The sequence below is a fragment of the Carassius carassius genome, chromosome 18, assembly GCF_963082965.1.
Source record: "Carassius carassius chromosome 18, fCarCar2.1, whole genome shotgun sequence".
Classification (NCBI taxonomy): domain Eukaryota; kingdom Metazoa; phylum Chordata; class Actinopteri; order Cypriniformes; family Cyprinidae; genus Carassius; species Carassius carassius.
This window is the reverse complement of record NC_081772.1, coordinates 32762965-32789078: the sequence shown is the minus strand read 5'-3', so window position 1 is coordinate 32789078 and position 26114 is coordinate 32762965. Positions and strand designations below refer to the sequence as shown.

Here is a 26114-nt window from a genome sequence, read left to right as displayed (position 1 = left end):
ATCAAGCCTCTTATTAAGAAACCAAAACTAGATCCTAGTGTACTGGCAAATTATAGGCCATTTCAAATCTTCCATTTATGTCTAAAATTTTAGAAAAAGTTGTGTCTGCTCAATTGAGCACCTTACTGCATAAAAATGATCTGTATGAAGAATTTCAGTCAGGTTTTAGGCCCCACCATAGCACAGAAACGGCACTTGTTAAAATTACAAATGACCTGCTCCTTGCGTCAGATCAAGGCTGCATCTCATTTCTAGTCTTACTTGATCTTAGTGCTGCGTTCGACACCATAGATCATGACATACTCATAGATTGATTACAAAACTATACAGGTATTCAAGGGCAGGCTCTAAGATGGTTTAGATCCTACCTGTCCGATCGCTACCATTTTGTTTACTTAAATGGGGTGTCATCTCATTTATCATCAGTAAAATATGGAGTGCCACAAGGATCCGTCCTAGGTCCCCTTCTATTTTCAATATACATGTTGCCCCTTGGTAATATTGTTAGAAAATACGGAATTAGCTTCCACTGTTATGCTGATGATACTCAGCTATATATCTCAACGAGACCAGATGAAACTTCCCAATTATCTAAGCTAACAGAGTGTGTTAAAAATGTAAAAGATTGGATGACAAATAATTTTCTCCAATTCAATTCGGATAAGACAGAGATATTAATTATTGGACCAAAAAACACCACACAGAATCTTGTAGATTACAATCTGCTGCTAGACGGATGTACTGTTACTTCCTCTACAGTCAGAAATCTGGGTGTTATATTAGACAGCAATTTGTCTTTTGAATATCATATTTCCAATGTTACAAAAACTGCATTCTTCCATCTTAGAAACATTGCCAAGCTACGAAACATGTTATCTGTTTCTGATGCAGAAAAGCTAGTTCATGCATTCATGACCTCTAGACTGGACTATTGTAATGCACTTCTAGGTGGTTGTCCTGCTTTGTCAATAAACAAGCTACAGGTAGTCCAAAATGCAGCAGCTAGAGTCCTTACGAGGTCAAGAAAATATGATCATATTACCCCAATTTTACAGTCTCTGCATTGGCTACCTATTAAGTTCTGTATCAGTTACAAATTATCATTACTTACCTATAAGGCCCTAAATGGTTTAGCTCCTGCGTACCTAACTAGCCTTCTACCATGCTACAACCCATCACGCACCCTAAGGTCACAAAACGCTGGACTTTTGGTAGTTCCTAGGATAGCAAAGTCCACTAAAGGAGGTAGAACTTTTTCACATTTGGCTCCCAAACTCTGGAATAGCCTTCCTGATAATGTTCGGGGTTCAGACACACTCTCTGTTTAAATCTAGATTAAAAACGCATCTCTTTCGCCAAGCATTCGAATAATGTATCTCTTAAATTGTGAGTGTAGTTGCATCTGCATTTTTATTCTTTATAATAATAATAATAATAATAAATTTTATTTGTAAAGCACTTTACATTTGACACCAAATCTCAAAGTGCTACAGTAGAACATAATTAAAAACAATACAGTATTACAATAAAAACACAACATGTTAAAAGACGGGACTAAAAACAAGCTTTAGCTGTTAAAATAAGCCTGTGTAAAAAGGTGGGTTTTTAGTCCTTTTTTGAATGTGTCCACTGTCTGCGGGGCCCTGAGGTGGTCTGGGAGGGCGTTCCACAGGCAGGGAGCAGCGACTTGAAAGGCCCTGTCGCCCATTTTTTTGAGCCGTGTCCTGGGCATGACCAAACGGTGCTGTTGGCCTGACCGGGTTCTGGTTGATGAATTTGGCGTGAGCAACTCAGTGAGGTAAGTGGGGGCCGCACCGTGCAGACAGTGATGGGTATGAAGGAGGACCTTATATTCTATGCGGGACTGAATGGGGAGCCAGTGCAGCGAACGAAGGATGGGGGTGATGTGCTCATGTTTTCGCACCCTCATCAGGACCCTGGCAGCGCTGTTCTGAACATACTGGAGCTTTTGAAGGCTCCTGCCAGGAATCCCAATGAGGAGTGCATTACAGTAGTCCAGCCTGGAGGAGACAAAAGCATGGACGAGCTTCTCTGCAGCAGAAATGGAGAGGGAGGGGCGCAGTTTGGAAATATTGCGGAGGTGAAAGAATGCAGTTTTGCAGATGGAGGTGACATGACTGTCGAAGGAAAGGTGGGGGTCAAATTTTACCCCTAGGTTAGTAACAGAGGAAGAAAGGGGAGTGATGTGTCCAAAGAGTGAAACAGTGGTGATTGGAGAGGAGCGGAGTTGATGAACAGTTCCAGTTTGAATGACCTCTGTTTTGGAGCCATTCAGCTGCAGGAAGTTTTGACTCATCCACGCCTCTATCTCCTCCAGGCAGGAGCTAAGGCGGGCAGTCGTGGTAGAGGGGGAGCTAGAGGGAGTGACTTGAAGGTAGAGTTGTGTGTCGTCAGCATAGCAATGGAAATTAACTCCATGCCTGCTGACGACACGACCCAAGGGGAGCATGTAAATGGTGAAGAGGGTTGGACCGAGTACGGAGCCCTGGGGGACCCCACAGGTGACAGTGTGGGGTCTGGATTTTACATCACCCAGAGCTACATACTCGGTTCTATCAGTGAGATAGGAGTGAAACCATTTCAGGGCAGTACCAGAAAGACCTGTGTAGTGCTGAAGTCGGTGCAGGAGAATGTGATGGTCTACAGTGTCAAACGCAGCAGAGAGGTCGAGAAAAATGAGGAGGGATGTGGAACCGGAATCAGAAGCCATCAGCAAATCGCTGGTGACTCTGATAAGAGCTGTTTTTGTGCTGTGGGAAGGTCGAAAACCAGATTGAAATTTCTCATATAGCCTGTTGGATTTGAGATGATTATGGAGCTGGGTGGAAACAACTTTTTCCAGGAGTTTGGAGATGAATGGGAGATTAGAAATTGGTCTGTAATTCGACAGTGGTGTAGGGTCCATGGTGGGTTTTTTGAGGAGGGGTTTGATGAGAGCAGTTTTGAGGGAGGTGGGAACATAGCCTGTCTCTACGGACATGTTTATTATTTTGGTTATGAGGGAACTGATAGAGTTAGTGTGAGTTTTAAGCAGAGGAGATGGGAGGGGATCAAGGCGGCAAGTGGATGTTTTGGATTTACGAATGATGTTCTCGACCTCCTGCTGCGTTGTGGGGGACAGTTGTGATAGGGTTTGAGAGATGGGTGTTGCGGGCAGGTCTAGTGAGGTGCTATTTAGAAGTGGAAATGAGGAGCGAATAATGTCAATTTTTGATGTAAAAAAATCAAGAAACCGGTTGCAATTTATATCAGTTGGACTGTAGAATGAGGAAATCTGTGGTTTGATGATGTGATTTATTGTGGAGAACAGTTTTTAGCTTGGGTTAAACTAATTTTACTTTGTTGGATCAGCAGCTATGCTAATGATGTCTCTATTTTGTTTCTATGTTTTGCTAACTAGGATTTACACAAGCTCCAGTCTGGATCCAGAACACCTGAGAAGAGATGATGCTGACCCTCAGAGGACCCCAGATGATGCTAACCTTGAATCAACAACAGCACTAACAATTATTGCTACATGTGTGACTGCATCATATAATTACTATTAATTAATAATATTGATAGTTCATCGTCTAGCTGACTACGTCTTGTATTATTATTATTTTTTTTTATTTTTTCTAAAATCCTGTCAAACGTGCACAATCTACTAGCTACTACTAAATATTGTAGAAACATAATTTTCTGTAAAGTTGCTTTGTAACGATTTGTATTGTAAAAAGCGCTATACAAATAAACTTGAATTGAATTGAATTTTAGTTTAAATCTATTAAAGTTCATAGGTTTGATTCAGTAAACACTTGGTACATCGTGCCCAATATGTACTTTCTGCACATAAAGTTATGCTCTCCTTTGAATGTATACTCCATTTGACCACATGTATGCACTCAGGCAGTCAAAGCATGCGTACTGAAAGAGTTTGACCCTATAATTCTAGGCTCATGCATGGACTAATGCATATATAGTATTGCATGCATGGTCTTAAAAAAATTACACTATAATTGTACAATGGGTAACCTGCTAATGACAAAATTAAGCCTATGCATTATACCCATTATTAGTATCAGAGCTGTCAGTAGATTATAATAATAATTCCTTATAATAATAATTCCTTACATTTATAAAGCGCTTTTCTATGCACTCAGAACACTTATTATATTGTGGTGATGATTATTCTAACTAACACAATAATTGCAATTAATGTCACACACCATGTATCCTGTCTTAGTAATTATTATAGACTACCAAGTAAACCATCAAATTGTAACTGTAATAATTATATAAAAAATATTTCAATATTTTTTTTTTGGCAAAACTGACAGAGCACAATTAATTTTGATGCATGTAAACTCTCATTAGTTGGCAATTAATTTCACGCTGGGTGGATGGATGATATTGAATGACTTGCATGCATTAATGCTGACAGCCCTAATTAGTATATTTATTTATCTATAGTATATTTTGGGCTTCAGAGGCACCGTGGTTAGGAAATTAAACTCTAAAACTGGCTCTATTTTCTTTATACCCAATGTCATTTCTCACAATTTTTGGATCTGTAACATGGTTCAGAAATGGAGTGCTTCTGGAATCTTCTGCTGTTTAAAAGCTTTCTGAAAAGGGAACATGAGGACTTGGTTTATGTTGGGATTATGTTATCACTGCTTTATAGTGCTTACTTCTGCTGCATTCCATTGACTTTGCAAATATCACATGCTCCCAGAGACAAACGTATTAACAACACAGTAAAGGATACTCTGTAAAACAGATGTTTGTTAGCACTGAATAGCCTTATTTATCCTCTGCAATTTCTTTGCAAAGAGTCTGTTTGCGATTGAAGACTTGCAAAGCTAATAGATGTGTTGTCACTTTGTTTCCCTATGAGTTGCCATCTGAGCATTCAATTTTTTGAACACTCTTTTGGTTGGAACTTGGAAGTCAGAGATACCAAGAATAAAGGAATGTCCCACATCCATGTCAATGATGCTTAACCCCAAGAACGTTCCACAGCAAAATGATAACGACACAGAGGAACAATATCTTCGGAATCACTTTCAGCATGATGAACAATAAAAACATTAACAGCCAACTTTAAAGAGCTGGAGCATTTAAAGCTGCAGAGCAAACTTATAATAACACAATGTTATGTCTGTGATGTGGACGCTAATATAGTTAGTGTTATATAGATGTCTATTCAGTTCTTGGTGGGCCTTTAAACAGATTCACAACTTCACGTCTCTCGTGTTAATTTCCCAGGCGTTCTTCAAGCAGAATAACGTTCCACAGGAGAGCCGTTTTAACCTGAAGAAGAACGTGGAGGAGGAGTACAGGAAGTGGAAGTCTATGACCGTTGAGAACGACATCATCACACACTTCTCTATGCAGGTCTCTCCACCCCTCTTCCTGTGTCTGCTGTGGAAGATGCTGCTGGAGACGGACCACATCAACCAGATCGGCTTCAGGTGCACCACTCACGTTCTCTCCATCTGTTTCTGATTTATAGAGTATGATTCATCCATTCAGATACTGTTCTTTTCAGGATGTTCTGAATATCTATTGGTTTATGTTTGATCCATTTAAGAAAGGCGGCGCTCTTTTTTTAAGCTGGCAATACTTTCTGTGGTTTGTCTTAAAGGGGATTAAACTGGTTTCATATTCTCATTATTATCACTGTTGGTGAAGCTCCTGGTAAAGCTCCAGGCTTTTTTGATTAAGTCATCTAAACAAGATGCGTGGCTTACGCACTCCTCTCACACAGAAACAGAGACAGCAAGAGCATATAGCTCTGTTGGTTGTGTTTCAATGGCCTAAAATCAGTTGTGTTAAACTGCAGTGCTTGAAAACATGTGCAAACATGAAGTTTTTATGACCACATGCACAGCAACATGACGATGCTGTTATTGATGTTTAACGCATGTAAGACTGCCCTCATTCAAATAATGAAAAAGTATTGCCATAAACAACGTATTTTGCGTCCCCACCAAATAGACTATAGAGCATAGTATGAAACAATAGACTAATTTCGTCCATCTGGTACATATCATCATATCGCCGAGCCCTAACCAGTATCATCATTCCATCTTAGTGAACCATTAAAATCCGTCAAAAGTGAAATGCTCAAGCTGTAGTTTGGCTGTCTTTCCCAAATGCCTCTGTAAAGATAGATTTGTGTTTTACATAGTGAACACAGATGTAAATGCAATTATAAACAGCTCATTATTAAATGGGGGAGTTCCAGCACACTTAAAATATGCAGTTGTGAAAACTTTACCTAAAAAAGAACATCTTGACCTTGCTGTATTGGCCTATTATAGACTCTCAAAGTTGATTGTCAGTTACAGCAGTTATCCGTCTTGATTAATTCCGTCTGGCTTTAGACTAAAGTATAGTGTAGAATCAACTCTGTTAAAGGTTTACAGATGTTACAAATGTCCTTTCTCTGGACACAGGTCTGTGCCATTTTTGTATTATTGGATCAGAGTGCAACATTTGACACCATTGGTCACACAGTTGTTCTAGATCAATAACAGAACTGTGTTGGTATTCATGGCATAGCTATACTATGGTTTGCTGCCTCCTTCAGGTAGGATTTTTTTTTTTTTTTACTTCAGCCCTCCTAGACTGCGGGATTCCTCAGGGCTCTGTTTTAGTACCTCTGCTGTTTGCACTCTGTGTGATACCCCTGAGCTCAGTTTCTCAGAAATTTATTTTCACCTGTTATTGCTATGCTGATGATACTCAGTTACTCTCCAATAAACCCTGTCAGTAATGGCACTGTTGCTAGTATGGTTTGAATCTTTGGAGAGCATTAAAGTCTGTATAGCAAGCATCTTAGCTATTGAAGCTAAGTGAATCTAAACTGAAGTGCTGATCCTAGGCTCTCCCAGAACTGCCTCAACTATTCAAGCCCAGTTAGGATCTGTCTCAGCTAATCTTCAGATTCATGTTACAAACATAATTTCCTCTATTATTGCACAGTATCGCCTAACCCATATGAGTATAAAGTGACACCACAACAAATAGAAATGTAATCCTTTGTTTCTTTTCAAATAAAAACATTAAGCAGTCTAGGGCCTTTTGAAATCCATTACATTTTTTCCCCCAATTTTTTTTTTCAGGTTTAATTTATCTGGACTTAGTTTTAATGGTTTGATTAGTAATCAAAATAATAATAATTATAAACACATCCAATTTAAGAACAATTTATTAAAGTTAAATATATTTTAGGACATGATAAAATATGTTTTATTTTTTCTCAAATTCTGTTTTATTTTTCCTAAATTCTGTGTTTTCCATAAGAATTTTTCATGGATCCATGTTAATGAATTAATTCAATTGTAATACAATTAAAAGGCATATCTAATTAGTTGAAATCATAAAACAATATCAGCTTAATTGATGCAATTATTTTGAATAATAGGGCCCTAAGAAATGTTTTATTTCTTCAGAAATTATTTGTTGTGTGTTTTAATTATTCTGGTTGGTGATTTATAAAAAAATGGTGCTAATCAAATAAAGGCATAAAAAATAATGAATCTTTTAAAACAATTGGATGGAAATTCCATAGTTGTTTTAGAGGTTTGTGTGTGTTCCCAGCAGAGTCTGCAGCACTCATCTGTCTCTCTCTGAAGGCTGATCTTAGGTCTGTAGTGTGTGTCTGTGTGATCTGATGTCATCACTCACTCTCGGCTGTATAAAGGCTGCTTGTGCTGGGCTGAATGCAGCGGTCCTGTGTGATCCACTTTATTCTCCAGTCAAGAGCTCTGCCTCATCACACAGATGTGTTTAAGGGCTTTCTGACATGTATGTCTCTTACTCAGAGGAATCAAAGGCTGCAGGATACACACGCTGTGTGGTATTAAATCACTGAATGTTCAGACTGTCAGATTACAGGAAACACATGCTTGTCATCCCAGACTGAGTGTTTATGTAATCTGATGTTCTCTGTTCATTCTTACTCTCCATCTCTTCTACTTTCCTGTTTGTTCTGTCCCATGAAGCAGATGCTGTTTCCTTTTTCATGATCATTTTTCATCATCTTCCTGACTCTACAATTAAGCTGATCACTTTTAAGAGTGTTATATGTAAATAACATAGTAACAATATTAACAGACACTTTACTACTATGTACATATATATGTTACAAAATATTTATTTTTTCAAATAAATGCTGTTCTTTTGAACTTTCTATTCATATGTGAAACCTGAAAAATAAAATGTATCACAGTTTCCACAGAAATATTGAGCATCACAACTGCTTTCAACACTGATAATAATCAGAAATGTTTCTTGAGCAGTAAATCATCATATTATTCTGATTTCTGAAGATCACGTGACACTGAAGACTGGAGGAATGATGCTGAAAATACAGCGGAGCATCACAGAAATAAATTACACTTTAACCCAGATTCACACAGAAAACAGATGTTTTACATTAAAATAATATTTCGCAATTCTACAGTTTTTGCTGCATTTTCTTTTAAATAAATGCAGTCTTAGTGAGCAGAAGAGACTTTTGAGAAGTAGCGTGTGAGTGATGAGGCTGAATCTGAATTCAAAAGAGCAAGACAGGCCTGTTCTCCATCATCTCTGTTGCTTTTTTGTTGGGTTTGGACTTGGGTTGGTCAGATTTAGTCCAGTTCATAAGGTCTTCCAGTGGTTCTGGTGTATTTTCAGTTATCAGCATTTCTGAATCTCTCTCACTCTGCTGAAGACATCTGCAGTGTAATCACGTAATCACGTAAATGCCTAACATGTTCTCCGTCCTCTCCTCGGGGTGCTGGAGCACATCGGGGCGCAGGCGCTCGTGACCCACGTGCGGACCTTCGCAGACTTCCTAGTGTACGAGTTCAGCATATCTTCAGGAGGACAGCAGCTCAACAAGTGCATCGAGATCCTCAATGACATGGTGTGAAAGTACAACATCGTGACGCTGGACAGACTCGTCATGCGCCTGGTGAGCCCTGACCTTTGACCTCTCGCTGGCCACAGCACCTCTCACCACGTTCTTACGTCACCTCGTAAACAATGCCTCTCAAATAACACACAATAATCTGCAACTCGAGCCTATTTCACAGGTCAGGAGGTTAAATCATTCCATAGTGACAGCTGGATCTGCACATGGTTATGTTTCAGCATAATCTCAATAAACACAAGCAATGATATTTTTGGTAACTCTCTAATTTGATAGTCCACTTTTAGATGTTCTGCTAACTATAAGTAGCTCTGCAGCAAGCAGTTATTAGTCAAGTATTAGTCACTGTCTGCTTTATTTTGATGCTCCCCCAATTGACATTATATTGACTATCAGTGACTTTCAGATCAAGTGATCAAAATACAATGTAACCATTTTTTTATGTTTTTGTTTATATGCATCAACATAATGGCAACATCTGCCTACATCAAGTGAGATCTGAGGAGAGAATGCACTGAACATTTGGGTTCAAAATGTAAATGTTGCTGTTTGGGCACTATTTCTAGATGTCTAATCAAATAACAGTAAATGAGTGTCACTGATTCTGATCTCATTGTCCAGGGAAGCTTATGGATGATCTCCGATCAGATCATCAGGGTTAGTTCATGTAGCTCCAGCGCTGATGTCTTTAAAGCAGAACAGACACACCAAATACTGAGACTCTGGGACTCCAGTGACTGATTATACAAAGCAGTCATTAAATCGTTTGCTAAAGACCTAATCAATGGAAAGTAAACTGCGTTTGTGCCACTGAGGTTTAAATCAGAGGCATTATTAAAATCTATTCTAAAATCCACTTTGATTGGATGTAATTGTTTTCAAACAGCAGTATGTTTGTATTTCCAGTGATTCATTTTGGTGTTTGACTCAGGGATTTAGTGGCTTGTTAGCGCAGCATGTGAGTAAAGCTGCATGTGAAACATTATCTGTGTGTCAGAAGCTAACAGAAGGCCAGCCCGACTGCTGATCAATCAGCTTCCTGCTGTACTGTACATGCTCCATTTATCAGTCTGATCGAGTGCTCACATCAGTGACACTGACCCTTCCTGCAGTGCACAGCGACCTGCTGCGCTTTTGTGCTGCACTGATGAAGAAAACCACACCTGAGAGCTCTTCTGTCTTAATACACTACACTGAACAAACGTTTCCAAACAAATGCACTGAAGGTTGTGTGTTTTCATGCAGGCGATGAGGAGCCCCGAGGGGAACGGGGCTCAGGTCTGTTACTTCATCATCCAGCTCCTCCTCCTCAAACCCAACGACTTCCACAACCGCGTCAGTGATTTCGTGAAGGAGAACGCTCCTGAACACTGGCTGCAGAGGGACTGGCACACCAAACACATGACCTACCACTAGGTAACACACACAGACACACACAGCCTGCTACACGCTAACAACACGAAATTCTTCCCCAAATCAGTTCAGCTGTCAAGAAAAGTTCAGATCTCATGGAATCATTTCAGAGTAATATCATGGAGGGATCCAATAGCATACTGTAAATAATTATCTTTTGATTTCAATGGTAAAAGACTGTAAGATACTATGGTAAAAACCTGTTCAAATGTGTAATAGCCCTTACTTACTAAAAAACAGCAATAGTTCTTATCTGACATTATTAGTCACCTTTATTTATATAGCGCTTTAAGCAAAATACATTGCGTCAAAGCAACTGAACAACATTCATGAGGAAAAGTGTCAATGATGCAAAATGATAGTTAAAGGCAGTTCATCATTGAATTCAGTGATATCATCTCTGTTCAGTTAAATAGTGTCTGTGCATTTATTTGCAATCAAGTCAACGATATCGCTGTAGATGAAGTGTCCCCAACTAAGCAAGCCAGAGGCGACAGCGGCAAGGAACCGAAACTCCATCGGTGACAGAATGGAGAAAAAAACCTTGGGAGAAACCAGGCTCAGTTGGGGGGCCAGTTCTCCTCTGACCAGACGAAACCAGTAGATCAATTCCAGACTGCAGCAAAGTCAGATTGTGCAGAAGAATCATCTGTTTCCTGTGGTCTTGTCCTGGTGCTCCTCTGAGACAAGGTCTTTACAGGGGATCTGTATCTGGGGCTCTAGTTGTCCTGGTCTCCGCTGTCTTTCAGGGATGTAGAGGTCCTTTCTAGGTGCTGATCCACCATCTGGTCTGGATACGTACTGGATCCGGGTGACTGCAGTGACCCTCTGATCTGGACACAGACTGGATCTGGTGACCACGGTGACCTCGGAACAAGAGAGAAACAGACAAATATTAGCGTAGATGCCATTCTTCTAATGATGTAGCAAGTACATAGGGTGTTATGGGAAGTGTTTCCGGTTCCGGTTTACCTAATTAATGCAGCCTAAAAATCCTTTAACGGATTTGGATAATAAAAGCATATTAGTATGTTATGTGTATGCCAGGTTAAAGAGATGGGTCTTTAATCTAGATTTAAACTGCAAGAGTGTGTCTGCCTCCCGAACAATGTTAGGTAGGTTATTCCAGAGTTTAGGCGCCAAATAGGAAAAGGATCTGCCGCCCGCAGTTGATTTTGATATTCTAGGTATTATCAAATTGCCTGAGTTTTGAGAACGTAGCGGACGTAGAGGATTATAATGTAAAAGGAGCTCATTCAAATACTGAGGTGCTAAACCATTCAGGGCTTTATAAGTAATAAGCAATATTTTAAAGTCTATTCGATGCTTGATAGGGAGCCAGTGCAGTGTTGACAGGACCGGGCTAATATGGTCATACTTCCTGGTTCTAGTAAGAACTCTTAGACAGTGTTCTAGGTTATTACAAGCAGAGTTTTTAGGTCCTATAATTAACACCTCTGTTTTTTCAGAATTTAGCAGTAAGAAATTACTTGTCAAGCCAGGGAAAAAACAAGCAAATATGCATCAAACACACACAAAACACACAATGACACATTAGATAGCAGCAGTGTCCATGAAGCTCATACAGCAAATTATTGGAAAAGTATGTGTCTCAGTTTTCCAATCCATCCACTGCTGATTAAGCAAACTTCCACTAATCCAGTGATTATTCTTCCTCCGAAACACTCTGTGACAGGCCTCTCTGTTCTTCTGACTGTACTGGGCTTGATTTACTGAACGTAATGCCCTTCACTCTTGCCAAGCTTTCCAAACTGTGCGAATACACATTTGTTCTTCAGTGTCCTGTCAAGGGAAATAAGGAATGAAATGACCTGAGTGGACACAGCAAACGCTGGCCACGCCAGGCACTGTGAATGGCTCAGCAGTGTCTTCTCACAGATGTACATTAGTTATGGATTGGTGTATACTACTATTCTTGACCTTTAGAGATGAAACTGAAAACCATCTCAGTTCAAGATATGCGGCTTAATATCACACTTGATGGCTGTCTGAAATGTCATGAGCACACAGTTATTACCCCCCTCCCATCTTCACTTTTATGGCATTTTAAGGAGAGATTGACCTCAGATTGCCTTGACATTTAATCTCTTGTGTTTTTATGCTGAATGGCAAACAACATAATTCAGCACACAGATTGACCTGATCTGACCTGACCATGATGTTCAAAGCCAGCACGTGAGCTCTCTGAGTCTAGAAGAGCTCTTGATGTTTATCAGTGCACTTGGTAAAGTCACTCAAATGCAGTACAGCTGTTATCTACTGGGAGAACTGTGCAGGTCTTAAAGGAATAGTTCAACCAGAAATGAAAAATCTGTCCATATTTACTCACCCTCGTGTCATGCCAAACCTGTGTGAGTTTTTTGTTCATTTTAAAAACACATATGAGGAAATTTTTAATGAAACCTGATATATTTCTGTAACCTTAATGCTTTAATTTCTGTAACTTTAATGCTTCAAAAGTTTATAAAGATGTGGTGAAGTCCTGTGAAGAGACATGATCGCTTCATATGATCGCCTCATTCATTCCTCCACTGGAGGAAGTGTTGTAAATTATGGACTCATATTTTAGTGATGCTATCAGCTGTTTGGACTTTCATTCTGACAGCACCCATTCACTGCAGAGCATCCATTGATGAGACACTGATGCAGTGCTACATTTCTACAAACCTGACGAAGAAAAACTCTTTGTGAGCAAGAGTGAGCACATTTTCAGCTAATTTTTGGGTGAACTATTTCTTTAATTTACTATTTTCTTCACATATAAATGTAGATAAATACACATACATGAAGCTTATCAAATATGATAAATGGGCGCTCAGATGTGCTTGATGCATGAGAACAAACCTCTCTGGCCAGAAAACGTACTCGGTTACTTACGTAACCTCGGTTCTCTCTAGAAGAGGAAATGAGTACTGCGTCTTAGCTAAGATGCTACGTGAAAAGTCTCTTTTCACGAAATACTGAAGCAAAAAATTATCCTTAATTTTGAATTTTTGTAAAGCGCATTTGCAGCAGTACACAGCCATAGGCGAGACGGCTCGCTCGCTCATTGGCTGCTTCTGCAGCAAGTGCACAGCCTATCGAGCACAGGCTGATGCAATATCAGACCAATTAGGACGCTTCGCACCCATCACGCCACTTCCCGCCTAAACGGGTTTGGCCCAACCCTATAAAAGGAGCTCGAAAAGGCTGACTCACCTGATTTATTTCATCGCCGAAGCGAACCAGAGTGAATCGTACGCACGGTAGAGAACGCAGTACTCGTTCCCTCTTCTAGAGAGAACCGAGGTTACGTAAGTAACCGAGTACGTTCTCTTACGAGAGTTCTCTCATACTGCGTCTTAGCTAAGACGCTACGGGAACCCCAAGTAAAACGCCATGCGCGCAGGGATCACACACCAATAAACCTGAAGCAACGCCCAGCATTTACAGTGCACAGTCACCCGAGGGACTCACAGAGAGCCCAGGACAGGAGAGGGGGGGAAAGCCTTCCGTCCCATATCTAGCGGCACCCATAGATGCGGCAATACAACCATCACACAGTCGAGGCAAGGCCTGACCAATGTGGCAATCCGGGTCTTACACAATACTGCCCATATAACAGTCGGTAGCGCATAACGCTCACGAACTCAGAATTCCCATCAGGGCCCTGATTCGGCTACACCGACAGCAGCCTTGCTTGCAAAGCGGGAACCTCCAGGTTATAAAACCTGATAAATGTAGACGGCGAGGCCTCTTGTGGAGTGTGCTCTGACGCCCAGCGGGCACTGAAGGCCCTTGGAAGCGTAAGCTAACGCTATGGCGTCGACTATCCATCTGGATAGAGTCTGTCTCGAAACAGCCATTCCCTTGGAACGTCCACTGAATGAGACAAACAGCTGCCTAGTCTGTCGAAAAACAGCAGAGCGAGACACATAAGCTCTTAAAACCCTAACAGGGCAAAGAAGACTCGAGTCTCCATCCTCTCCTGACACCGACAGGGCAGACAGGGCAATAACCTGGGCCCGAAACGGCGTGTTGAGGGACTTTGGCACATAACCGTGCCTAGGTTTGAGTATGACCTTAGAGTCATTAGGCCCAAACTCCAAGCATGACTGGCTCACCGAGAGCGCGTGCAGGTCACCCACACGCTTCACTGAAGCGAGAGCCAACAAGAATACCGTCTTGAACGACAGATGCTGGAGGCTAATCGATTGGATAGGCTCAAAGGGGGAACCCTTCATGGCCTCCAAAACCGTCGCGAGGTCCCATACAGGGACTGACGGAGGTCTGGGAGGATTCAGCCTCCTAGCTCCTCTAAGGAAGCGGATGACCAAATCGTTCCTTCCTATTGAATGACCCAGCGCCATTTCAGAAAACGCTGCGATGGCCGCCACATAGACTTTGAGCGTGGATGGGGCTCTGCCCTTATCCAACAGCTCCTGCAGGAAGGAGAGAACCTCCGTCACCTCACAACTAAGGGGTGAACATCCCCGAGCTGTACACCAGCTGGAGAACACCGACCACTTCGATGCATAGAGCCGTCGCGTCGACGGAGCCCTAGCCTGAGTGATAGTATTTAGCACTCCCACTGAGAGATCAGCGGGTAATCGTTGAGCGCCCACACATGGAGGGATCACAACTCCGGTTGAGGGTGCCAAATCGAGCCCCTGGCCTGCGATAGGAGGTCCCTCCACCAAGGCACTGGCCACGGGGCGATATCTGCTAACCGCATCAAATCTGGGAACCATGGTTGGTTCTTCCAAAAAGGTGCTACAAGCAGTATGGAACATCTCGTTTCTCTCACCCGTTCTATCACCTGTGGAAGGAGGGAGACGGGAGGGAAAGCATAAAGCGGGCAGCACGGCCATCTCTGTGACAGCGCGCTTTTGTTCTTGGAAAAGAACGCGGGGCAGTGAGCGTTTTCGTGGGACGCGAAAAGGTCCACCTCCGCCCTGCCAAATCTCTCCCACAACAGCCGGACTGTTTGCGGGTGTAGAGACCATTCGCCCGTGGGAATGTTGTTTCTGGACAGCCTGTCTGGCCCCAGATTCTGTAGCCCAGGCACATGCACTGCTCTCAGCGAGCGCAAGTTGCACTGAGCCCAAACCAGGAGGCGTTCCGTCAGACCTGTACAGGTTTCGGGACCCGAGACCGCCCTGGCGATTTATGTAGGACACCACAGACATGTTGTCCGAACGGACCAAGACGTGGTGGCCTTTGATTTGGGGACAAAAACGCGTCAGCGCGTTCTCCACTGCCAACATTTCCAGACAGTTGATATGTTGGAGCTTTTCCCGTTCTGACCACAGGCCAAAGGACGGTCTGCCCTCAAGCAGCGCTCCCCATCCCGACGTGGAGGCGTCCGTCGACACCATCTTCACTGTCGAGGAAGTCCCCAGGCTTACACCTGATTGGTACCAGTCGATCTCTGTCCAGGGTTACAGGGCTGTAACGCAACCTTGATTGACCTTGAGACGCAGTCGACCAGATATCCACGCTCCGCGGGGTACCCGCACTTTCAGCCAGAACTGTAGGGGGCGCATGTGGAGCAGGCCCAGCTGCAGAACCGGAGATGCTGAGGCCATGAGACCCAGCATCCTCTGACATTCTCTGAGCGAAACAGTCACGCCGCAGCGGAGAGAATTCGCCGCGCGCTGCATGCTCAACGCGCGCTGTGGTGACAGCCGAGCCGTCATGGAACGCGAGTCCAGAGCTAAACCCAAGAACAGTATCGTCTGACTGGGGTTCAGCGAACTCTTCGCCCAGTTGACACTGAGACCGAGTCTCTCGAGGTGATCGAGTAGAACGGCCCTGTGCTCCACGAGCTCCGCCCGTGATTGAGCCAGAATTAGCCAGTCGTCCAAATAGTTCAGCACTCGCATGCCTCTGAGTCTGAGAGGAGCGAGCGCTGCGTCCATGCACCTCGTAAACGTACAAGGAGCTACGGACAAGCCGAACGGCAGGACTGTAAACTGGTATGCCTGGCCCTCGAAGGCGAATCTCAAATATCGTCTGTGATTTGACGCTATCTGTATTTGAAAATACGCGTCCTTCAGATCTATTGACATGAACCAGTCTCCTCTGCGAATATGCGCGAGGAGCTTCCTGGTCGTAAGCATTCTGAAACTGCGTTTCATCAATGCCCTGTTCAGCTGTCTTAGATCCAGTATGGGCCTGAGACCCCCGTCTCTCTTGGGCACCAGAAAATATCTGCTGTACAGCCCCCCCTCGCTTTGAGCTTGAGACACAGGCTATATTGCCCCTTTGCTCAACAGTTTTGATATTTCGACCCGAAGTAGGTGTGCTACTTCTGTTTTTACCGTGGTTTCGACGCGCGCTAAAAAGCGCGGAGGCGTCGAGAAAACTGTAGCGAGTAGCCTCTCTTTATAATGCCTAGCACCCAATCCGAAACCCCTGTAAGCGCTGACCATGCATCCGCATGAATGGCTAAGGGCTGGATGCGAAGCGCGCTCTGTTGCCTGGGCAATGGCGGCGTTTCGGTGTGCTGCAACATGGGCGTCGCGTCTGTGGCATTTGAGGCGGGGAACGTGCTGATCACAGCGGGCAGATCGCTCCTCCTCGACCCCGTCTCGGCGCTTAACCGATCGAGGGAGGGCTGAGCGGGTCCCATGGGACTCATGATGTCTGCGAGTAACTGTTGGCTGCAAATGTGCACATTTACTGCTTTTGACTCGCTGTCTGCCTGGGCAGATCGTATGAGCACGGGCTTCGTTTTTACAGAAACCACGCGCCGTGTGTGACATAGTGTTTGTGGGCACTGAGGAGTGGGCACGTTTACTATGTGGTGCGCGTGACCGATCTGAGTCGATCTTATAGGCGTGAGCCCTGTGTGCAGGGCTGTGCTTATATGCGGAGATGGGCACTGAGGAGTGGACATCGTCACAACATTTATAGCACCATCGGCCATGGCCGGAACACCAGAAATAACACTCTTTTCGGGAAATATCTGGGTAGCCGTGATAACGGCTTTTGTGTGCAGGCAAGCGGGCACTTGTGCAGGATGGCGCATTGCAGAAGACGCTGAGACAGTCACAATTCTTGGAACTGTAACAGCGGCGCGCTTGGGTGAGAGCTCGGCCGCAGCGGAACTCATACACCGGCGCTTTCCTAGCAGTGCTAGGATGTTTTCGGGGCTTCTGGCTTCACCGCAATCCTTTGCCGCGGCTCCCGCGGGGCGACAGCTGGAAGAGCGAGAACGGGGTCCCGTGCTGCGTTGCTGACACAGTCGCGATGACGCAGTTGGCGGTGGGCGTGACTGAGAGCTCTGTGGGGCCGGTCTATCGCGGCCAGCTGCAGGACCGGAGCCTCTCAGCCACCGTAGCGGAAGCCATAACCCGTCCCATGGCCTGTGCAGCGGACTCAGTAGCGCGGAGGAAGAGATCCGAAGCGCTCCTCAGATCCGCGAGACAGATCGCTTCAGGCCCCATCTCATCCAGCTTGCGGAGGAGATCGCCCTGGAAGATCTGCAGAGTGGCCATGGTGTGCAGCGCAGACGCAGCCTGCCCAGCAGCAGAGAAGATCCGTGCGAGCAGCGATGACGTCATGCGGCAGGCTTTGGATGGCAACGCCGCCTTAGTCCACCGTCCAGCAGAGGGCGGGCAAAGGTGCGCTGCAATAGCCTGTTCCACCGGCAGAAGTGACAGGTAGCCTCTGCTCTCAGCATCGTCCAGTGAGGAGAATGCTGGCGAAACAGATGACCGAACTCTCGCCGAGAAAGGAGCGTTCCAAGCTTTCGCCACTTCTTCGTGAAGCTCAGGAAGAAAGGGGGCGTGCTTTGAGCTGGGAGAAAAACGCTCATCCGGGAGAAAGCTACCATCCAGCCGGGAACGAGAAGGGGGCGCTGGAGCAGACCACTCGAGGCCGAGGCTCGCCGCGGCCAACGAGAGCACTCGCATCAGCTCCTTATCGATATCCGCCCGTCTGCTGTGCCTCTGAGCAGAGGGCGCAAGATCCACAGAGCTTGCCCAACCCTCACTGCCCGAAACAAGCAGAGAGCATGTGTCCTCTTCCTCCGACGCGGCCCTGAGATCCACTTCCTCCGATGACGCGGCGGCAGACAGCGGACGCTGACCATCGGGAAGCTATGCAGGGGAGGCCGATGAAGCGGAGGAAACCGGCGAGCTCGGCAGAGCTGGAGGCGGTTCCGGAAGGCGCTGCGGTGCAGCGGATGATGCAGGCTTCGAGAAGAACGCCCGGCGAGTTCTCAGTCACCATAGGCATTAACTCGCAATGAGGGCATCCGCCGTCAGCGAGCACGAGCGCTGCATGGTCCTCACCCAGGCAGGAGACGCAGATGACGTGAGCCGCTCTGCACGAGCCGCACGAGGGCATCTTTAAAAAGACGCAGCTCTTTTAGAGTGTATGTCGCAGAGTGAACTCACACAAGGATATAAGGATATTTAAAGGATATGGGCGCCGGACAGCGCAGCAGGAACGGCAGTAGAAGGCGGCGAGGCCAGCAGCTTCCGAATGGATCGTCACGCTGATATGCCTCTCAGACGGCGCTTGCTTCCTCCGTGATCCAGCGATGCGTGAGCTTCGCTGAAGAGATGAAAAATCAGGTGAGTCAGCCTTTTCGAGCTCCTTTTATAGGGTTGGGCCACACCCGTTTCGGCGGGAAGTGGCGTGATGGGCGCAAAGCATCCTAATTGGTCTGATATTGCATCAGCCTGTGCTCGATAGGCTGTGCACTTGCTGCAGAAGCAGCCAATGAGCGAGCGAGCCGCCTCGCCTATGGCTGTGTACTGCTGCAAATGCGCTTTACAAAAATTCAAAATTAAGGATAATTTTTTGCTTCAGTATTTCGTGAAAAGAGACTTTTCCCGTAGCGTCTTAGCTAAGACGCAGTGCGAGAGAACTCTCATAAGAGAACTTGGATTGAACCACTTTTACAATTTGAACTTTTGAAAGCATCAAAGTTTTGGTTCCATAGACTTTAAATGGAGGGACAGAAATCTCTAAGGTTTCATTAAAAGTGTCCTCATCTGTGTTTTGAATATGAAGAGGGTCAGTACATGGTGACAGAATGTTCATTTTTGAGTATGCTGTCCCTTTAAGAGGTATGTTAGCCGTCCGTAACCTATGACATGCTAACATAAATGTTCAGCTGAATTCAGCCAGCGTAACAAGGTTTTGATTTATTACAGCTGTCTCTGAATGCTAAGTTGATTATATCAGAAATGAGCCCCTTCGCTGTGTCCCGTGCAGTAGTATCCAGAGAAGCTGTACTTCGAAGGTCTGGCAGAGCAGGTCAACTTTCCCATTCAGCTGCTCTCACGGTACCTGCCCATCTACTTCAGTAACGTGTGTCTGCGCTTCCTTCCTGTATTCGACATCGTCATCCATCACTTCCTGGAGCTGCTGCCTGTGTCCAAGTCTCTGGAGACGCTGCTCGATCACCTGGCGGGGCTCTACAAGTTCCATGGTGAGAGTCATGACAGGCACTGCTTCACATCCAGGGAATTAAAAGTGTAAATCAGTTATTATTTATATAATGAAATAGTTTTTACTGTTATCCTAAAACTGTCTGTGCAGATCGTCCGGTGACGTACCTGTATAACACACTGCACTATTACGAGAGACACCTGCGGGATCGCACCAGTCTGAAGAGGAAGCTGGTGCACGCCATCATGAGCTCGCTCAAGGACAACCGCACGCCTGGCTGGTGTCTCAGCGAGACCTACCTGAAGTGTGGCATGAACCCCCGGGAAGACAACGTCTGGATCCCCGACGACACATACCTTTAGTGAGCACCCACAGCCAGCGCGGTCACATCATGGGATGGTCACTGAGAGAGGAGCACGAAATGGCCTTAAACGAGAAAGCAGACTGCACTTGACATTGCTCTGTTATTTTACACGTGAGCAGCTTATGATCTGTCAGTGTTTTCACTGTCTTAGAGCAGCTTTGTTCACAGTTAACGCTGCTCCATACAAACTCCATCTCTTCAAGTGCTGTGAGTTTGAGTCACTTATAACATGCATTTAAAAATGCACACCAATGATCTTCACAAATTTTCTTATAAATTTGTTGTCAACAAAATAGAGGATTTTTGGTCTCCCTTTTTTTCTGTTGCAAAAATATGAAAGCAAAGATAATAGCCCTTAATGGGGGAAGTCATGGCCTAATGGTTGAGGGTCGGACTTGTAACCCAAAGGTTCCAGGTTTCAGTCTTGTACCTGCAGGAATTGTAGGTGGGGGGAGTGAATGTACAGCACTCTAGCCACCCTCAATACCACGACTGAGGTGCCTTTGTGTGTGTGTGTGTGTGTGTGTGTGTGTGTGTGTGTGTTAAAATATAGAGGTTTCCTTATACCAGCTAAAACAAAAAATCTTAAATACCTTAAGAAAAGGCTTAATGATCATTTCACAAGGTTTAGATGCAGGCAAAAAAAGCAGTAATCATGATATGTCATCATTGATCAATGATCAAACTTTAAAAGCCTGTAATATCTTTGAATAAATATGAGTGCTGCATGTTTTAAAGTACAAACACAGTGCTGCTGTTTAACAGGCTCTCAGTTTCAGATCAATTCGCAATCATTGAAAAAAACACATTTATGCCAAGCGGACGCTTATGATCTGCTGTCGCCCAGTTGTGTACTTTATGGTGTTGTAGTGTGTTGTAGGTGGTTGTGAGATTTATATTCGATCTCACTAATCTGTTTGAAGTAGTGAAGCAGACCCATTTCAAAATAAGAGTCCTCTGGCTTGTTAATTCAATTCAGTTCAATTCAAGTTTATTTCTATAGTGCTTTTTACCATACAAATCATTACAAAGCAAAACAAAGCTTTACAGAAAATTAATGTTTCTATAATATTTAGTAGTCGCTTATCAGTGGTGACTGTCAGTTTATGTGCATCTGGCAAAAATGTACGGAGAAATCAATTAAAGAAGTAATCAAACAGACAATGGCATTAATGGAAGTGCATTAGCATGGTTAAAATCGTACTTTTCGTACATCAGTTCGTAGCAGTGAATGAAGATGTATCATATTGATCACAAGTGCAGTATGGAGTACCTCAAGGCTCAGTACTAGGGCTGCTACTCTTCACGCTTTATATGTTATCCTTGGGAGATATCATCAGGAAACATGGTGTTAGCCTTCACTGTTATGCTGATGATACTCAGCTCTATATTTCTCCGCGGCCTGGTGAAACATACCAATTTGAAAAACTAATGGAATGCATAGTCGATATATAAAACACGATGACGAGTAATTTCTTACTGCTAAATTCTGAAAAAACAGAGGTGTTAATTATAGGACCTAAAAATAACCTAGAACACTGTCTAAGACTTGATGGTTGCTCTGTCAATTCTTCGTCATCATTTAGGAACCTAGGTGTGCTATTTGATCACAATCTTTCCTTAGAAAGCCACGTTTCTAGCATTTGTAAAATGTACGGCCTATGCTCTCAATGACAAATGCATTTATGACCTCAAGGTTAGATTATTGCAATGCTTAATTGGGTGGTTGTTCTGGACGCTTAGTAAACAAACTACAGCTAGTCCAAAATGCAGCAGCAAGAGTTCTTACTAGAACCAGGAAGTATGACCATATTAGCCCGGTCCTGTCAACACTGCACTGGCTCCCTATCAAACATCGTATAGATTTTAAAATATTGCTTATTTCTTATAAAGCCCTGAATGGTTTAGCACCTCAGTATTGAATGAGCTCTTGTTACATTATAATCCTCTACGTCCGCTACGTTCTCAAAACTCAGGCAATTTGATAATACCTAGAATATCAAAATCAACTGCGGGCGGCAGATCCTTTTCCTATTTGGCGCCTAAACTCTGGAATAACCTACCTAACATTGTTTCGGGAGGCAGACACACTTTTGCAGTTTAAATCTAGATTAATGACCCATCTCTTTAACCTGGCTTACACATAACATACTAATATGCTTTTAATATCCAAATCCGTTAAATGATTTTTAGGCTGCATTAATTAGGTAAACCGGAACCGGGAACACTTCCCATACCACTCGATGTACTTGCTACATCATTAGAAGAATGGCATCTACGCTAATATTAGTCTGTTTCTCTCTTATTCCGAGGTCACTGTAGCCACCAGATCCAGTCTGTATCCAGATCAGAAGGTCACTGCAGTCACCCGGACCCAGTACGTATCCAGACCAGATGGTGGATCAGCACCTAGCAAGGACCTCTACAGCCCTGAAAGACAGCGGAGACCAGGACAACTAGACTTGATTGCAAATAAATGCACAGACACTATTTAAACTGAACAGAGATGACATCACTGAATTCAATGATGAACTGTCTGTTGGAACATAAACTGATTTCAGTACATATTGAATAGAACAGAGTCTTGAATAGAGTCGTGTGTATTTTAGATATTATTATTTGAGTAACCCTGTTTTGCCGATAAGCCGCATATATCAGTGTTGAATTTGTGCCACAGCCTGTTTAATCAAGTGAAAGAATCTGAGATACGTGATTTGATACATGATGGGTTTGTTCTGAATAAACAAACAGTAGGAGTTTTAACCATAGATAAATGCTGTGGTTGAGTTGGAGTAGTTGTGAGTTGCAGGAGCATTGTGTGTGTGTGTGTGTGTGTGTGTGTGTGAGGATGAGTCAGTGATGAGCTGAGATCCGTTCACCTGCTGCCTCCACACACTCTTCATCACATCACATCCACAGAGATGCTCAGATTGAGCATGAACACACTTCTGTGCTCGAGTCTGTTGTTCATCTATGTGTCAGCTATGTCAGAATGCTTTCTGTGCACAAACTGACTCCTCGTTCCTTGTTCATAATGCATTTTACTTCAGTATGATGGATGGTTTTGTAACATCATCTGAAAAGTTGTTTCAGAAGCAGAGCAGGTATTAATAAAAGATGATGTAATAACATGCTCTGTAGTTGATCACCGTAGGAGCTGTGCATTATTAAAGTAAATAAGGTCAATTCAGATTTTCTGTTGGCTTTAAAGATTATTCATGTAATTTACATCATGTGGGATCTCTTCTGCTCACCAAGACTGCATTTATTTGATCAAAAATACAGCAAAAAAAATTGTGAAATATTATTCTAATGTAAAACATCTGTTTTCTGTGTGAATCTGTGTTAAAGTGTAATTTATTTCTGTAATGCTCCGCTGTATTTTCAGCATCATTCCTCCAGTCTTCAGTGTCACATGATCTTCAGAAATCAGAATAATATGGTGATTTACTGCTCAAGAAACATTTCTGATTATTATCAATGTTGAACACAGTTCTGCTGCTCAATATTTCTGTGGAAACTGTGATACATTTTATTTTTTCAGGATTCACAAATGAACAGAACTCTCAAAAGAACAGCATTTATTTGAAAAAGAAGTCTTTTATAACATTAAAAATGTCTTTACTGTCACTTTTGATCAATTGAATGCATGCTCACTGAATAAAAGTATTAATTTCTTTCAGAAAACAATCATACGGCGCCCAAAGGTCTGAGTGGTAGTGTGTGTGTGTGTGTGTGTGCTGACAGCACCGTGAGGTCTGGGACCGTGGCCATTCATTCAGTGACAGCAGCTGTGATAGGACACGGTTAACAGCCTGTCTTCACAGCGTCTGACACACTCCGTCTGCAGCGACATGGGAATATCAGCACACTCCCCGTCTGCTGAAGGGTGGTGTGTGTGTGTGTGTGGCTCACTCCTGCAGCATACACAGCTTCTCCACTCAAGTGAATGTGACTGCTCTTGAACACTGCCATTTATCTGCACCCACAGAGACTCGAGTTCGAGTTCCAGTGCTGAACATTCAACAGAGAGAAAGCGTTTGAGAGTGACACACACTTCTGCTGTGAGCAGATTCATGACGCTCCAGTCCTGACATGATCAATAACAGAAGATCGTTGGGTTTCAACCCGATGAGCCAAAAATGTCATGAAAATGGTTTAAAGGTGCCAAGTGCAAAAATTGAGGTAAAAATGTCCAAAAAATGACCTACATGCATCAAAAGAATGAGAAGAAATAAGGGCGATGATGTCATAAAAAAAATTTCAAGTTATAGTGCTGCAGAGATATCAACCTTAATTAGCATTAGCATTACTAGCCCCGGCCCGACAGGTGTCGTAATACCAGTTTCGGCCATGGGAGGCGGTATGCGGGCAACATAACCACCAGCCAACCTGGTGAGGTTCCTGAAGTGAGGTTCGACACCGAACTTGCAACATTTCTTTTGGATTGGTAAGTTAGATGCTGTTAGTATTTCGCTAGAAGTTTCTTTTATATGTTTGTGTATTTTTTTTGGGAAGTTATAACATAGAAATGTATCGAAGGCTGTTCTATAAACGTGCTAATGTTAGCGATGGCTAACCGTAGCTGCGTTTGATAATTAGCTAGCTATAACTTACCCATTTTTTTATATCATAACTAACCTGCTCTGTCTAGTCTGTTGGTCTCCGTGTCCTTTTTGCTTCGTGGTTTTTCTGTACGTGAGAAAATTGATGTGTGGCGTGTGAAAAGAGTCAATTACGTGTGTCTCACGGTGAATGCTTGAGAGTTGGCAGCTCTGGTTACGTTGGTTGGCGCTAGCTTGGTCAACATCAGCTGTCTGATGTTGACCAATGATGTTGACAGAATGCTGTCTGTCAAATTAATTTAATTCAAATAATGTGTATATACAACTCAATGCAATATGAACAAAACGAATAGGAACATATTCACTGGTAAAGGTGAAGGGGAGCAGCTTGAAGATGTCATGTTTCAAAATCACTTGACATCACCCAACGTTCCTCTGGAGTCAAAACGTCCTCTCAAGGTTTCGGCTATGGCTGTAGGGTTGTTGTGAAGGTAGGGGCGTAGCATAGAGACTATGCCATTTCTTGTTTGTTAATCTAGAGTAGACCAATTCACTTTATAGAGGCATACTGCCCCCATCTGTTATGGAATGTGGAGTATGACTTGATTTGTTTGCCTGACATGACAGATGGCACCTTTAATGTTCTTATTGGGTGAGTTTAGGGCAGATCAATCATGATGATGATGATGATCTGATCTTCACTACACACACTCATTGTGACTCAGATGTGTTCAGGGCTGGAGTAAAACTCTCACACACTGACACCACTGTAGATTTATTCTCTATTCATGCAGAAATCCCTACATCTCTTCCTGCAGAAACAGCCTGCAGCTAGTATTGTGTAGACTTAATACAGTGAGTCAATGTGTGTGATTATTGATTGATCAGTGGTGTCTTCATCTTGGTGCTGCAGTGATTTAACCATGGTTCTCACGTGATGTGTGTGAGGTTCCTCTCGGAGGTGCTGAAGCCCATCGTTCCAGCTGGTGTATGTGTATCACCTGGTGGGGCCGTTTCTGCAGCGCTTCCAGCACGAGAGGACCAGATGCATGCTGGAGGTGGAGGCACACACACACACACACACACACACACACACCTGCCCATTTCACAGTCACACTCACCTTGACCTTTTAAAGCAAAGTCTCACAGGAGAAAGAGTTGACTTAGACTTAGATTAGACACAAGCCTCTGATTCTGAACATGCTGCACATATGCAGTGGATGGACTGCTCTCTCTCTCACACACACTCACACACATACCGAGGCGATTAGCTCATGCTGAGCTCCTCTGGGGCTGTTTGGAGCGGTCCAGCTAATGAAAGTGCTCTCTACACACTGAACACACTGCACTTTTACCCACAATCCCTCAAGCTTCTTATGCTCTCTCTCCTTTACTGAACTCTCCCATCTCACCCAGTTGAGCTGCCAGCACTTAC

General features: G+C 43.7%; 1 long non-coding RNA gene across 1 annotated transcript; it reads left to right on the top strand.

The window, feature by feature from the left end:
• Positions 1-10175: 10175 nt before the first annotated feature.
• On the top strand, positions 10176-20101 carry LOC132092810 (uncharacterized). The gene is made up of 3 exons (XR_009422258.1): positions 10176-10345; positions 19574-19790; positions 19901-20101. It is a non-coding gene; the product is annotated as an uncharacterized LOC132092810 (long non-coding RNA).
• The last annotated feature ends 6013 nt before the right edge of the window (positions 20102-26114 follow it).